The sequence below is a fragment of the Filicampus tigris genome, chromosome 11 (assembly GCF_054856515.1).
Source record: "Filicampus tigris isolate MCC_2025a chromosome 11, RoL_Ftig_1.0, whole genome shotgun sequence".
NCBI classification, from domain to species: domain Eukaryota; kingdom Metazoa; phylum Chordata; class Actinopteri; order Syngnathiformes; family Syngnathidae; genus Filicampus; species Filicampus tigris.
In genome coordinates this window covers 117,501-132,500 of record NC_141227.1, presented here as the reverse complement: position 1 = coordinate 132,500, position 15,000 = coordinate 117,501, and the positions used below count along the sequence as shown (strand labels likewise).

At 40.4% G+C, this 15,000-nt stretch overlaps 1 protein-coding gene across 1 annotated transcript in view; it reads left to right on the top strand.

Annotated features, from left to right (window-relative positions):
* The window catches only part of mrpl27 (mitochondrial ribosomal protein L27), a 59,758-nt gene that overhangs the window by 7,090 nt on the left and 37,668 nt on the right, over positions 1-15,000 (top strand). The window lies entirely within an intron of this gene.

Here is a 15,000-nt window from a genome sequence, read left to right as displayed (position 1 = left end):
AGCCTTCCATGCCCAATACTTTTTCCTCATATCGTCAAATTGCAGTAAACCAGTGCTGACTAGTTCTTTGCGAATGAGATACTTTGCAAACTCATGTGCCCCATTTGATTCCGCTTGGTTGTTGTTTGTGGGTTGAAATGTTTGGGCTAGAGGGTTGAAAGAGTAGGTATTAGTTTGCCTTTTACTTTTGGTTCCTGTTTAATGACACCAATAATTGGTGGCGGAACATGTGCAGCTGTAGTTGTAACTTGGTTAACAGGCTGGTTGGTGACTTGCATGCCTAACACATTATTTGCTGTTCCTGAATGCCCTTGTAACTTACATTGTTGTTCAACATACTCACTGGTGCGTCGTACTGCATTGAAAGGCTCAGCTTCCATGGGGGGGTTTATGCTCAACTCCCCGCTCTGATTTTGTACTTCTTCATAAGCTGTAGTTTCAGCTTCAGCTGCAGCTACTTCTTTTCACATTTCAAAACGTGGAGGCTGGCATCTAATTCAGCCTTTTGTCTTAGTACACTTGCTTTCTAATTCTGCTTTTTGTGTCATCATGTTAGCTTCTTTCTCAGCAAAAGCAAATTGAGCCTTGGCCGCTTGAGCTTTGGCATAAGCCTTTGTAGCTGTGAAACCTGATGATGATGATGACGAGTGTGACCGCCTGCTGGGAGCCCAGGACATGGCGCTGTGTGGAGGTGAAGGCCGCTGCTCGTTGGACAACTGCTGGATTGCAGGGTCCGGTTGGTCTGTGGTTGCGTCGGCGTGTGGTGGTTGCTCTGCGTCTGCGTCTAGCTCGAACTCTGCTTCAGCTTCGTTCTGCTGGTCATGACTTTTCAGCTGTTTTTTCCCGGATCGTAGCATCATATTGGTGCAATGTAGCTCCGTGCTGCTTGAGCCCGCTGCGTAGTCGTCTTTTGACTGTGCTGTCCTTGCTACACGTGACTACCTTTCTTGCTTTAATATATATATATATATATATATATATATATATATATATATATACAGTATATTATAATTAAATAAACATAGATGGCTCACAGTGCAGGATTAACATTCCATACACCTGTGCTCAAATGTGCACATTCGACCTCAAATTATATGAACATATAAATACAGATTAAATATTGATGTCTCTTCAGAAGACATGACACCCGATGAGAGTTTGGTGAGTTTTCGTGCATGTTTAGGAGTTCAAAATACGATCGAACGCCTAGAAGAAAAATAATAATAATAATAATAACTTATATTTTCTACAAAAACAATAGGGACTTCGCAGCGGTCCCTTCTCAGGCCCTAATAATATAATAATAATAACTACAGCTGCAAGCGGCTATAAAGGGCCCTCGCAGCCCTGGCAACGTTGGGGTACTGGCACGTTGGAATACTCGCACATTGTAAATGTAATTTTTGGAAAATGAAGTACATAAAAGCATGAGGCAAATGAATAATTTAATATTTATTAATATACCAGGCCTGATATGTGTGCAAAGTTTCATGACTTTTCGTGCATTCTTATTTTCAGGTTTATCAGATAGACATTTATGAAAATCACACAAAATAAGCAGACGAAGACACTCTCTTTGCATTTTAAAGCTTGCAAGGAGAACGGAGAAGAACTGTACACTACAATTCTTACAGGCATTCCAAAAATGTCTCTCCGTCTCCCTTCTTTTTATTCTCACATCCCTACATACATGGGTGTTCCAACTCTGAAAGATGGGGTGAGCAAAAGGGCAGTTGAAACGTCTTGTACTTGTCTATGTGTCTGCATGTAGGTGGGAAATTACTCAATACATGTGTGGTAAGACATGAGTAGAGAAATCAACAATGTGGCAGGAAATTTCAGCAATCGCCTTCATATTAGCAAATATTAGCTTGACTTCTCCTGACACACTTACAGCCTCAAACTTAGCATTGTTTTATTGGCAAACTGGGCGTTACCATGGCAAAGGTTTTTGCGAAAAATCTCAAACTTAGTAGTTTAGGCCTAAACACTCTTTCTCTTCTTTGACCTAGTCTTTTTACTAATTTTCAAAACCACAATGACAAAAACCATAATGAATCACATATAATTATCCGTTTTTGCTCTCAACAAAATCGTTAACAAAACAACCCCCCAAATCCCCAGACAGCAAATACACACACGCACACAATAAATTGTACATACAATTCTCATAAAGTAGAAGCAAAATGCAACAAAACAACATATTCCCCAAAAGGTCCATAACCAATAGACTATCCATCATAAAAAATAAATTTTAAAAGATGGCAAGTTTCTACTCACAGACAGCAGTGGTAGGTTCCTCAAAGAAAGCCAGGAAGGGCCGCTAAGCCTTGTAAAATCCATTTCCAGTTCCTCGAATCGTGGACCTTATTTTTTCCAAGTCCATACATTGCATTATGTCCCTCAACCAGTGTGCATGAGAAGGGGGAGGCGGGTCTTTCAATCTCAACAAAATAGATTTCCTGGCAAGTAAGGATGAAAATGAGAGCAGTCTTGGTGCAACACGCGACAGACCCAGGTCTGGGGCAACTCCAAAAATGGCGGTCAAGGCTCTGCTCAATAACACAAGATAGGACCTCAGATAAAGTCTGGAAGACTGATTTCCAAAAGGCAGTCAGAGAAGAACAAGACCAAAACATGTGGACTAAGGTAGCAGGTTCGCCCCGACATCTGTCACAGGTCGGGTCCACATTCGGATAAATACGTGCCAGTTTAGTTTTGTGAAAGTGGACTCGGTGAACCACTTTAAATAGGATAAGTGCATGGCGAGTGCACATTGACGATGAATACACCTGATTTAAAACGGAATCCCAAACATCCTATGTGAAAGCAAATTGTAAATTCTGCTCCCAGACAGCTTTAATGACAGCCAGAGATGGAGAATGCAGTTTGCAAATTAAATGATACATTTTAGACAACACACCTCTGTTAGTAGGATCGATATATAAAAAAGCAACAAGGGGATTATTCGGAGGTTTACGAGGAAAATGTGATGGTGGCGCTCCAGCCTGTGTATAAACCTCTGGTCTGCAGCCAGCCAGCTGTGACCCGCACGGTTCAGAGATGGTCTGGAGAGGCCTAGGAGGCCTTAAAGGACTGCTTCAGCACAACTGTGTGGGAAGTATTCAGCGATGCTCACGGGGAAGACATTAGTAGTCTAACGGACACTTTTACAGACTATATAAATTTCTGCATGGAGAACACCATACCCACTAGGACAGTAAAGTGTTTCTCTAACAACAAACCATGGATCACACCAAACATAAAAGCTCTCCTGAAGGAGAAGAAGAGGGCTTTTGCGTCAGGCAACAAAGAGGAGCGGAAGATTGTGTAGGATCAGAGAGGGGAAAAGGTCCTACAGGAAGAGGATGGAGGAGCAGCTGCTGCAGAATAATGCCAGTCGAGTCTGGAGGGGTCTGATGACCATCTCAGGCCACGGACAACCCAAGACCCGGACTGGGGGGGACCTGCAGTGGGCAAATGAGCTAAACCTCTTTTTCAATAGGTTCGATCAGATGCCTCCCCCACTCAGTCTCTCCTGCTACAACCTCCACTTACTCCTCCTGCTGGGTGTGTCACCCCCTGCCCTTTTTCTCCACAGTCTCCAGCTCCCAGCTACACCAGACAGCCACCACTCCCTCCTGCCCAGCCTTGGCCTTCACAATATCTCAGGTGAAGAACCAGCTGAAGAAGATTAAGGCGAGAAAGGCAGCGGGTCCAGATGGCATCAGCCCCCAGCTCCTCAAATCCTGCGCAGACCAGCTGTGTGGAATTGTCCAGCACATGTTCTACTTGAGCCTGAAGCTGGGCAGAGTCCCCCAGCTGTGGAAAACATCCTGCCTGGTCCCGGTGCCAAAGACCCCCCACTCGAAGGAGCTCAACAGCTTCAGACCAGTGGCGCTGACGTCTCACCTGATTTCTCCAGTGCTTTCAACATCATCCAGCCCACCCTATTGGGAGACAAGCTGGAGCGGGCGGTAGTGGCCCACCACCTCATCACATGGATCAGGACTACCTCACAAACCGGCCACAGTATGTGAGGAAACAGGACTGTGTGTCTGACGTGCTCCTCTGTAGCACGGGGGCCCCGCAGGGAACTGTCTTGGCTCCCTTCCTGTTCATCCCTCTACCTAACTCTGCCTAACTTCTACAACGCAAAAACCAAATAATCCCAACTGACCCTATAAAACGCCTCCTCGGCATCCATAGAGACCACGCATTCTGCCTGAAGATTATTGGACGTGTAAATAATGCCAAACAAACGATGAATATTATAAAAGAAATGCCGATTTTTAACAAACCCAGTCTGGTCAGGTGAGATAATACTTGGAAGCACCTTTTCCAATCAAAGAGCCAGCAGCTTTGCCAAAATCTTCACATCACTGTTTACTAACGATATAAGGCAGGGGTGCACATAACTGGTACGCAGGTACGCATGCGCAACAGAAATCACTGATGCGTACCGTCATTTGTGTCACGACGCGCATTTACGTACCTGTGCACACTAGTGGTGCACAGTGCAACGAATCATCTTTGATTGGTAAGGATCAAGCATCGGTTCAGGATGGGCACAATCCGCAGAATGGTTGGTGAAAAAAAACTGTGCACATTCACAATTGATTTGTCCGCATTCAATAGAAGATGTTGAATACCCAAGATCACGTAAGTTGCATGTACAAGAGCGTTTTTCAAACATACACAACGAACACACCGCCTCCACAAAGGCTAACTTCAAAATAAAGCTTACCAAATAATACATTGAGTTATTAATGCCAATGCAATAGCCTTAATGAACTTTTACTTTGAAGTTGGCCAGCGTGGCTAACTTGACTTCCGTTTTCGACGTATAGGCGGTTTTAACGCTTGCTACCAACACAAGGCAGTCTCGAAATCATATTCAGTCGCTAATTTAGGACACAAACAAATTGCTGGTTGATTACGCTGTCATTGTATGATACGGCACAAGTCTCCGGCGTTAGTGGCTAGCAGCTGTTATCATTAGCTGGTAGTTCAACAGCTGCTGCTTTTTTTTTTAAACTTATTTTTCGATAGTGTGGACCTAGATTACTTTGTGCTGTCCATGTTTTAAGAAAGGTGCCTTAAATTGCACTTCAAGTCTTTTTCATTATGAAAAAATAAAATAAAAATAAAACGTTGTCTTCATTTAATACCCATAATTAAGTTTGTTGTAATATACTACATTATAGTTTGAAAAAAAAAGGTCTTCCTTTTTTGTTACAGGTGCATACTACATTTTCATTCTGTAGATCTATTTACAACTTTTAAATTATGCATACTAGTGAAGAAAAACAAAACCTTTTTGATAAAGTTTTAAATTAATACAAAATTAAAAACCAATACAAGTGTAATATAGTTTTTTTTTTTTTAGCACAGAGCATTTTCCCAATTTACTCTTCTGATTTCACTACCTTCTACTACTACTACGTTAAAAAAAAGGTCTTGGGGCCCAAGCAGAGTGAACTATCTATACAAGTACTTATTTTCGTATTCATAGATAATTGCACTGTATTAGTGCAACTCTGCATAGTGTGTAGTTTTGGTTCAATTTTAAAACACATTAAAGGATTACAGCTAAAAATTATATTGCCAGAGTATCACCATTAATTTAGGTTGCTCCCTTATTTATAAACCTGTCAGGAATGATGGCTTGAGTTGCAAAGTTGAATGTACTATGGTCTTAATTGTCTTCATTAGTTTGTACATAAAAAAATCAAGCTGTAAGTGAATGATGCTTATTATATGAGCCGTAATTTTATCCGATTAGTCAACTAATCGCGACTACTGTTAGTGATTAGTTGACAAGCAAAATAATCGTTTGCGGCAGCCCTAGTTCCCAGCGAATCATTAAAAAATTAAGAGCAAAAAGCGTGAAAGGTCATCCATGAATGTTTTTTAAAAAATCAGCCGAGAACCCATCTGGCCCTGGTGTCTTTGCTGACTGCATGGATGCTATAGAAACCTTAATTTCTTCCTAAGAAATAGGTGCTTCAAGAGCTTGTCTCAAATCAGGAAAAAGAGGGGGAACATCAAGTGAGTCAAAAAACGCCTCCATATCGCCCACACTAGCAGCAGATTCAGGTGTGTACAACCTGGAATAAAATCTTTTGAAATGATCATTAATTATTTTCGGATCAGATGAATCACCATCAGTCTTAATACCAGGTATCAGTTGTCTCGCTCTAATTCCCTGTAAACGGTTGGCCAAAATCTTGCCCGTTTTGTCACCATGAGCATAAAAAACACTTTTAGCCCTAATCAGACAGCCTTCGACCTGACGGGTAGAGATTATGTTCAATTCGGTCTGCAGCCTCAACCGTTCTCTATATAAAGATGGAGATGGTGATTGGGCATACCGTCTGACTATATCCAAAATTTGATCAGAAAGAACCTTTGGTTTTGCATAGCAGATTTTCTCTTAAATGCTGCAAATGAAATGATTTTTCCCCTCAAATAAGCCTTAATAGCCTCCCAAATCGTTTTGCTGGACATACCCGGTGTAGTATTCTCAACTCCAAAATTTTTTATCTTGGAAGAAATAAATGTAACAAATTCCACATCCGTGAGCAATAATGGATCCAGTCTCTAAAGCTTTCTCACAACATTGCACTCCAGTAAAGCCATTTCAAGAATGATAGGGGCATTATCAGAGATAGTTATGCTTTCATAACCACACGACCTGAGATTTGGAAGCAATAAATTATCAATAAAATGTAGTCGATACGGGTGTAAGTGTAGTGTACATGAGAAAAGAAAGAGTAGTCCCTGCCATGTGGATACAAAAAGCACCATGGGTCGGTAATACTAGAGACTTGAAGAAAAGATTTGATATATGTGGCTGATTTGTTCAGGCTAACAATTTTCGAGGAGGAACGATCTAAGAAAGCATCCATAAAACCATTGAAATGTCTTTCCAAATTGAACGAATACAAATTCAAATCTGGCAATTTAGAAAAAAGTTTTGGAAAAATCGAACATTGTCAAAATTGGGCGCATAAACAGCCAGTGCCACATGTTTATGACCAAGTTTGCCTGACACCATAATAAATCTGCCATTGTCATCTGAAATAATGTTAGAAGGTACAAAAGATATGTTTTGATCAATCAAAATCAAGTGTGTTTCTTGTAGGAAAATTACCCTAGACCTGAGCTGCATCAAACATGAAAGTACCTTCTTGCGTTTAACCGGGAGTGGTTCAGCCCCTTTACATTCCAGCTAACAAACGTAAGGTTACTGTTCATACACTACCATTTGCACAAGGAAAATGACAAGTATGGCTATAAAACAAAAGACAAATAAAATAAATGAAATAACCATGTCATGTCATCTTTCAAACCGCTTATCCTATCCAGGGTCGCGGGGAGTTGCTGGAGCCTATCCCAGCCGTCAACAGGCGAAGGCAGACTACACCCCGAACTGGTCACCAGCCAGTCGCAGGGCACACACAGACACCGTCACTGAGCGGGAATCGATCCCATGCTGCCCGCACACAACTCGGGCGTGTGTACCACTACACTATCAGTGGACTATTAAATAACCTATAATAATAAATCAGTAGCTTCACAAACTGAAGAAAGCCACTGCTTCTCACCGCTCGTGAGTGTGATGCGCAGCTTAAAAGAAGAGATGGACGAAGCCCCTTCTTATACAGTTGAGTCATGACGTCCCGGTATTCAGCCCGTTTCTTCAGTACATCGGCACTGTAGTCCTCATAAAAGCGAAGCTTATGACCCTGATACTCCACAGTCCCGAGTTTCCGTGCCTCTCTTATGATTTAATCCTTAGTTTGGAATCGGTGAAAGCGGATAACAACGACACAGACGCCCACCCGGTCCCGGCTTCGCCATGGGAACACGATGCGCGCTATCCAGCTCAGGCGGCGAAGGCAGGCCGCGGTCCCCAAAAACATCCATGATAAGCTGGGAAAAAAAAAGGCAGTAGGCTGTGGATCCTCAACGGACTCCTGTGGGCCACCCACTCAAATGTTTTGACGTCTGCTTCTCCCTTCATGGTCGGAAAGTTTCAGCTTCAGCAGGCTGTTCTCCTTGCTTAACTCCAAACTCGTAGATTTGAGCTGTTCCAAGCGTTGGCTAACCTCGTTAGCATGCCATCTAGAGTTGCGTTCGAGGATTTAAAATCAGCTGCAAGTTGTTCCCAAAACCTTTCTAGCAATTCCGCAACATGCGTTGTAGATGTATGTGAAACGTACAACCGGGGCCGCTTTTTTAAAACTTTCTAGGTGGTGTTAGAGAGCCATCTTTTAAAGATTGCACAATTTGAATAATTAAATATTGATTAATTTATCAGGCCTTCTATGTGTGCAATTTTTTAATGAGTTTTCGTGCATGTTTACATTCTCAAAATCAGCATTATTTTATTTGTAAACTGGGCGTTACCATGGCAACAGCTTTTTGCAAAAAATCTCAAACTTCGTGTTTAAACATCTTGAAGGCAGAAACACTCCTCCGAGCAAATATGGAGGAGATCTGGCTAACCTGTCGCGAGAAAAACCATCAAAGAATAAAATGTACTTCATTTACTCCAACTACGATGAAAAATTCGTTCGGAGATGTCTTCAGATGTCTCATCAAATTTGTGAAATTTTGACCAGATGTTATCATTTGGAACACATTAAGCTGCTTTTCAAGTCAATGTGATGCAGAATTCTAAAGTAAATTCTAAATGTACATGTACTTCCTTTAACCAGTAGGTGGCGCTACCACTATGATGAAAAATGTTCGAAAATTTCTTCAGGCTTCGACTTTTACCAAATGTCATTAATTTTTTAGAAGAAATTATAATGTGGGTCAAGTTCCAGCACCTGTTGTTCTTAGAGCAAATTCATACTTTCCACTTACTTCAAAATGGCGGACTTCCTGTTTGGTTTAGCATATGGCTCCAAGAGACATTTTTGTAGATCATGTTACATATACCACCAGACTTTTGTTGATCTAGGTAAACCATGCAATTGGGGCAGATTTTTTTTTTTTTAAATTTCTTGGGGGGCGCTAGCAAGACATTTTTGCAAATTGCACAATAAAATGAAAAAATATTGATCATTTCGCCAGGCCTGATGTGTGTGCAAAGTTTAGTTAGATATCGTGCATGTTCAGACCCTCAAAATCAGCGTTGTTGTTTTGGCGATCTGCATGTTGCCAAGGCATCAGCTTGCGTGTTGCCAAGGCATCAAAAATCACAAATTTCGTATTTTAATATTTGGAAGGCCTAAACACTCGACCGAGCATAGATGAGGTGGACCTGGTTAACCTGCTAGGATAAAAACATCAAAGAAAAAAAAAACATGTATTTCCTTCAGCCACAAGGTGCCGCTACCACTACGATGGAAAATAAGTTTGTTAATGTCTTCAGCTCTCTGCTATTGTCAAATACACAATACAATACAATACAATTTTATATATTTCTTCAGCCCTTGGCTATCATCAAATATAAAAAATTTCAAGAAAATTAGATGATCTGAGTGAAGTTAAAACTGCATTTATTGTTACGGTGAATAATCAGACTTTGCGGCACCGTCATGGCCACGCCCTTCGTTGAAAAGTATGTTTCTTAGACAAGGGAGCAAAAACGTTCAACTTGTACAGCGAGATTTATCATATTGTAGCGTCTTCCAGGAACACACCGTCAGACGTAGTTTAATAATCACGTTCTTATTAATCCAATTACAACTGCTCGTGCTCTTCTTTCTCCGCTGCCCCACTCGCTTGCTGTACGGTGCATTCATGAACCTCGGAAACATCACAACTGAGCACACAAATCCGACCACTACATAGATAACCCAATTCGTTACAATATGCTGTTGAAAATTCAAAGATTTCAGTGCCTAAAAAGTGTATACAATTTCATAAAAACTTTTTAAAGTTACTGTATTGTTTCATTATAAGAAGAGTTTTAATATAGTTAGCAATAATTGTAACTGTTATTGTATGTATTATTATTTTTTTATCACAAAAAGTCTATACATGTACTGTAATGACAACTTGTCTTTAACTTGAATACTTAGGTGTGTCATAAGCTATTGCTGCTGAGTGTTTAAAGATTTCTTGATCCCGAGACCTCGGGGTGAGTATCCCCAGTCTAGCTAATGTCCCTTCCCAAGATGGCCGCCTCACCCGGGAGACCTCGGGGTGAGTATCCCCAGTCTAGCTAATGTCTCTTCCCAAGATGGCCGCCGCAATGGGGAGACCTCGGGGTGAGTATCCCCAGTCTAGCTAATGTCCCTGCCCAAGATGGTCGCCGCACTGTGGAGACCTCGGGTTGAGTATCCCCAGTCTAGCTAATGTCCCTGTCCAAGATGACCGCCGCATTGGGGAGACCCTGGGGTGAGTATCCCCAGTCTAGCTAATGTCCCTGTTCAAGATGGCCGCCGCACTGTGGAGACCTTGGGGTGAGTATCCCCAGTCTATCTAAAGTCATTGCCCAAGATGGCGCTGTCCACTTACAGCTCGGCGTTTGTACAATTACACCATCAAGGACTTAACTGGAAAGCTATAAATGTTGAATGTGTTTTAAGGTTGAACAATTTGAATTAATGGGAAGTATGAATTGCAGGTGTGTTGAAAAGCTGAACCAATGTGAGTTGATTGAGCTGAATCTTGTGAATTTGAAATCTGAATGGTTTAAATGTGAAGTGTTGAATGTGCCATTGGGAATCAATGGTGAATTTTTGAATGGTTTTATTAAGGTTGAATAATTTGAATTTTTGGGAAGTAGGAATTGTGGGTGATATGAAATGTGAGTTGAATGAGCTGAATGAAGTTGAATGACCTCTATGAAATATTGTGGAGTATTGTGGAAGCATGTTTAGGGGGTCAAAAATGCCATCAAACGCAGAGAAAATAGAAACAAATATAATAATAATAATTTCTACAAAAACTATAGGGACCTCACAGCAGTCGCTTTTTGGGCCCTAACTAGAGCTGCAAGCAGCTATAAAGGGCCCCGCAGCCCTGGCAACGTTGGGGTGCTGGCACGTTGGGATGCTCGCAGATCGGAATTGAATTATCGAAATTATCACATGGATAAAGTTACAGCAGCTTTTGTAGTCGAAGTGAGTCCAAACGTTAAAGTCAATTCAAAATGGTGGACTTCCTCTTAGGTTTATTATATGGCACCAAGAGGCTTTTTTGTAGGTCTCTTTCTGTTTTATATACTCGAAAATTTTCGCACATGTTGAAGTGTGCAACCAGGGCCATTTTTTAAACATTTTCTAGGGGGCGGTAGCGAGCCATCTTTGAAAGATTGCACAATTGAATAATTAACTATTGATTAATTTACCAGGCCTTCTATGCGTGCAAAGTTTCATGAGTTTTCGTTTACATTCTCAAAATCAGCATTGTGTTATTGGCAAACTGCGTTACTATGGCAACACCTTTTTGCAAAGAATCTCGAACTTTGTGTTTTAACATCATGAAGGTCTAAACACTCTTCCGAACAAATATGAGGGAGATCTGGCTAACCTGCCAGGAGAAAAACATGAAAGAATAAAACATTTACTTCATTTAGCCAGTAGGTGCCGCTCCCACTCCGATGAAAAGTTAGTTCGTAGATGTCTTCAGGTGTAGACTCTTATCAACTGTGTGACATTTGGACACGATATTATCATGTGTATCACATTACAGCTGCTTTTAAAGTCAAAAGTCAATGTGATGCCGAATTGTAAAGTAAATTCAAAATGGCGGACTTCCTGTTAGGTTTAGCACATAGCTCCAAGAGACTTTTTGTAGGCCTTGAACTGTTACATATACCACCAATTTTTTGTAGATCTCGAAGAAACGTACAACCGGGGCTGAATTTTTAAGAATTTCTAGGGTGCGCTAGCGAGCCATTTTTTACAAATTACACATAAAATGTAAAAACATATTGATGATTTTGCCAGGCATGATGTATGTGCAAAGTTTTGTGAGATTTCAAGCATGTTCAGACCCTCAAAATGAGCGTTGTTTTTTTGGCGAAATGCGTGTTGCCACGGCAACAGCTTTTACCGAAAAATCACAAATTTTTTCAACAAATGCGTGTTGTCATGAGTTGAATGATATGAAAGTTGTGAATTTCAAATTGTAATAATGCAAATGTGAATTATTGAATATGGCAATGGGAATGAATGGTGTTTTTTTTTAAGGGTGAATAAGATGCATTTTTGGGAAGTAGGAATTGTGGGTGTGTTGAAATGCTTTACCAATGGGAGTTGAATGAGTTGATCTTTTGAATTCGAAATTGGAATGGTGGAGATGGGAAATGTTGAATATGCCATTGGAAATTAATGGGGTTTTATGGGGTGAAAAACGGGAAATTTTGGGGAAGCTGTACATTTTTTTGAATGAAAGAAAAGGACCCCCGGAAGCCGTGAATGTTTGGCATACATTGAAGTTTGAATGGCGAGAATGGGTTGTAAAATGTGGAAATAGAAGAACGCCAAAAAAGTTCGAGGAATAAAATAGAAGAAGAAGAAGAAGAACTAGAGAATGCAATTTCTGGAGAAATTGCCTGTGAAGGCAAAGGAAGCTGAAAAGAAACTGCGGAATGCATTCGAATGAAGTTGAATAAAGTTTAACGATACTGAATGAAGTTGAATAAAGTGGAATGAAGTTGAATAAAGTGGAATGAAGTTGAATAAAGTGGTATTAAGTCGAATGATGCTGAATAAAGTCGAATGATGCTGAATAAAGTCGAATGATACTGAATAAAGTTGAATGAAGTTGAATAAAGTTGAATGTAGTTGAATAAAGTGGAATAAAATCGATATAAGTTTAATGAGCTGAAGGGTGTGAACGTGTCTTTGGGAATGGTGCTTAATTAGGGCCACCTGGGGATGAGTATTCATGTGTGGTGAGTTGTTGTGGCTTGTTGAATGTGCCATTGGGAATGAATGCTGAATATTTTTATGTTTTTTTTTTTAAGGTTGAATAATTTGAATTTTTAGGAAGTAGGAATTGTGGGCGATGTCGAATTAGAGTTAATGAAAGTGAGTTAATGAAAGAAGGAAGTTAGGGAAAAAAATAATATCGTAGTACAAAATTTTATGTGTGGTTTTTTTTCCCGGGTCAGGGAATTTCCATTTGACAGAGGTCCATAGGTGGGATTACTTACTGTATAGCACATTTCATAACAGCTAGAGCTATAAAAAAAGCTCTTTACATACAAACAACAAAATAACCATAATACAACAAAATTGAATCAATAAATGAACATAAAACACTATATACAGTAGACACCGGAAAAGAGCCGAAAATTTCAGGTCGGATCAAAAGCCAGAGAATAGAAATGTGTCTTCAACCGAGTTTTTAATTCTGGTTAGAGCGCCCCTAACGGTGGAAGAACAATCCACAGAAGATCTGCATCTTTATATAAGCCACATAATTCAAAACTGGGGAAAAAGGAAATTATAGTCCGGAAAAAACGGTAGTATTTTGTGCACCTGTTATATCTACTTCATGGCCACACATTAGCATTTTGTGTCCATACTGTACTAATATTGTGGCCACAAATTAAAGATAAAAATAGGTAATGTTTTGCCCTCCGTTGATGTTTGTTGATCTATTGGCTGGAGTTGTGTAACTTTTAAAATGAAACATGTTGTAGGAGCCAATTTAATATTGGTCAACTTTTTGTAGTGTTACATAAATAATGCAATGTTGACATTCACACAGTATTTGCATGTTTGATAATTTAGTTAAAAATGATTGTTTTATCATTTTATGCATATATTAGACTTCATTTGTTTATAATATACAGATATACAAGATGTTAAAATACTTTATGATTGTACCTATTTGTTAGAGTGTCACATGACTGGCGTACAGTTACGTTCGAGCAAGCTGGACGTGAGACAGATGAGGTCAGTTCATGATAGAAGCGACACAGTTTTTTGACAAACAAACAAACCAACAGGCAAAGAGAAGACTATTTTTTTGTACAATCTTTTGTTTATTAAATATGAAAGACCAAGTCGTTGACATGTAGTTTGCGTTCGAGACTCATCGTTACTCTGACCTCAAAGGTGTTTCATTTTGTGAAAAAACACCTACATTTTGTCAAAAAACTTGCTAAGAAGCTAATTAGCTTGCGCCGCGTCGAATGAGAGAAAAGAGGCCCGCACCGAAGAAGACCCAACAGAAAGGCGGTTGGATGCAAATCAACGGGAGATGCTTGGAAGTAGGAAGTCAAGTAATCCTGTGATTCTAGGAAGCAAGGTAAAGAAGACTCTTCGTATCTATTTTGACCGCAAGAAGCGACGAACGACGCTAAAGCTAGGGCAAGCTAACAATATAATCGGAGCCGACGTGATTGAAAACGAAAGTGACACGTAACTTTCGCCGGCACAAGAATGCACGACAACTTTGACTCGTCCATGCAGAGCTTGGGATTGAATAAGGAACTGTTTGCATTTGTTTTACGAAGAAAAGCGACCACTGAAGTGTTATAAATATAACCCTTCACTCCCTCTCACCACATATTAATGTCTGTGTGCTGGATGTACTTACTCCGCCGCCTCTAAAGTGATGTCATAGGAGGGCCCCACGCTTGCATCCGCCTGTTGTACCAAGACATACTGTCCACCCGGAGGCAAGGGACCCACTGTTTTCTCGATCGACCTTACTGTGAGAGATCTAATACATGGAATGCAACAACAACCGCGAAGTACCATAATAGCTGCAAAAATAGCAACAGCAAGCAAAATGGAAGCAATCAACCCTTTCCAACTACCAAACATTTTCATCCAAGTATCCCAAATACTATTGTCCACACCTGAATGTTCTTTCATCTTTTTATTGAGTGTCTGTAGTCCTTCAAGCGCTCTAGTCAGTCGTCCTCCTGGGGCAGTATTATTGGGTATAAATGTACAGCAGGTGTCGCCAAACATCCCACACACACCTTAAATAAATAAATAAAAGAATCAAGTTTTTACTGTTAAAAATAAAAAAGGCACATTACAGAACACAGATTGAGTAGATATTAAGTTC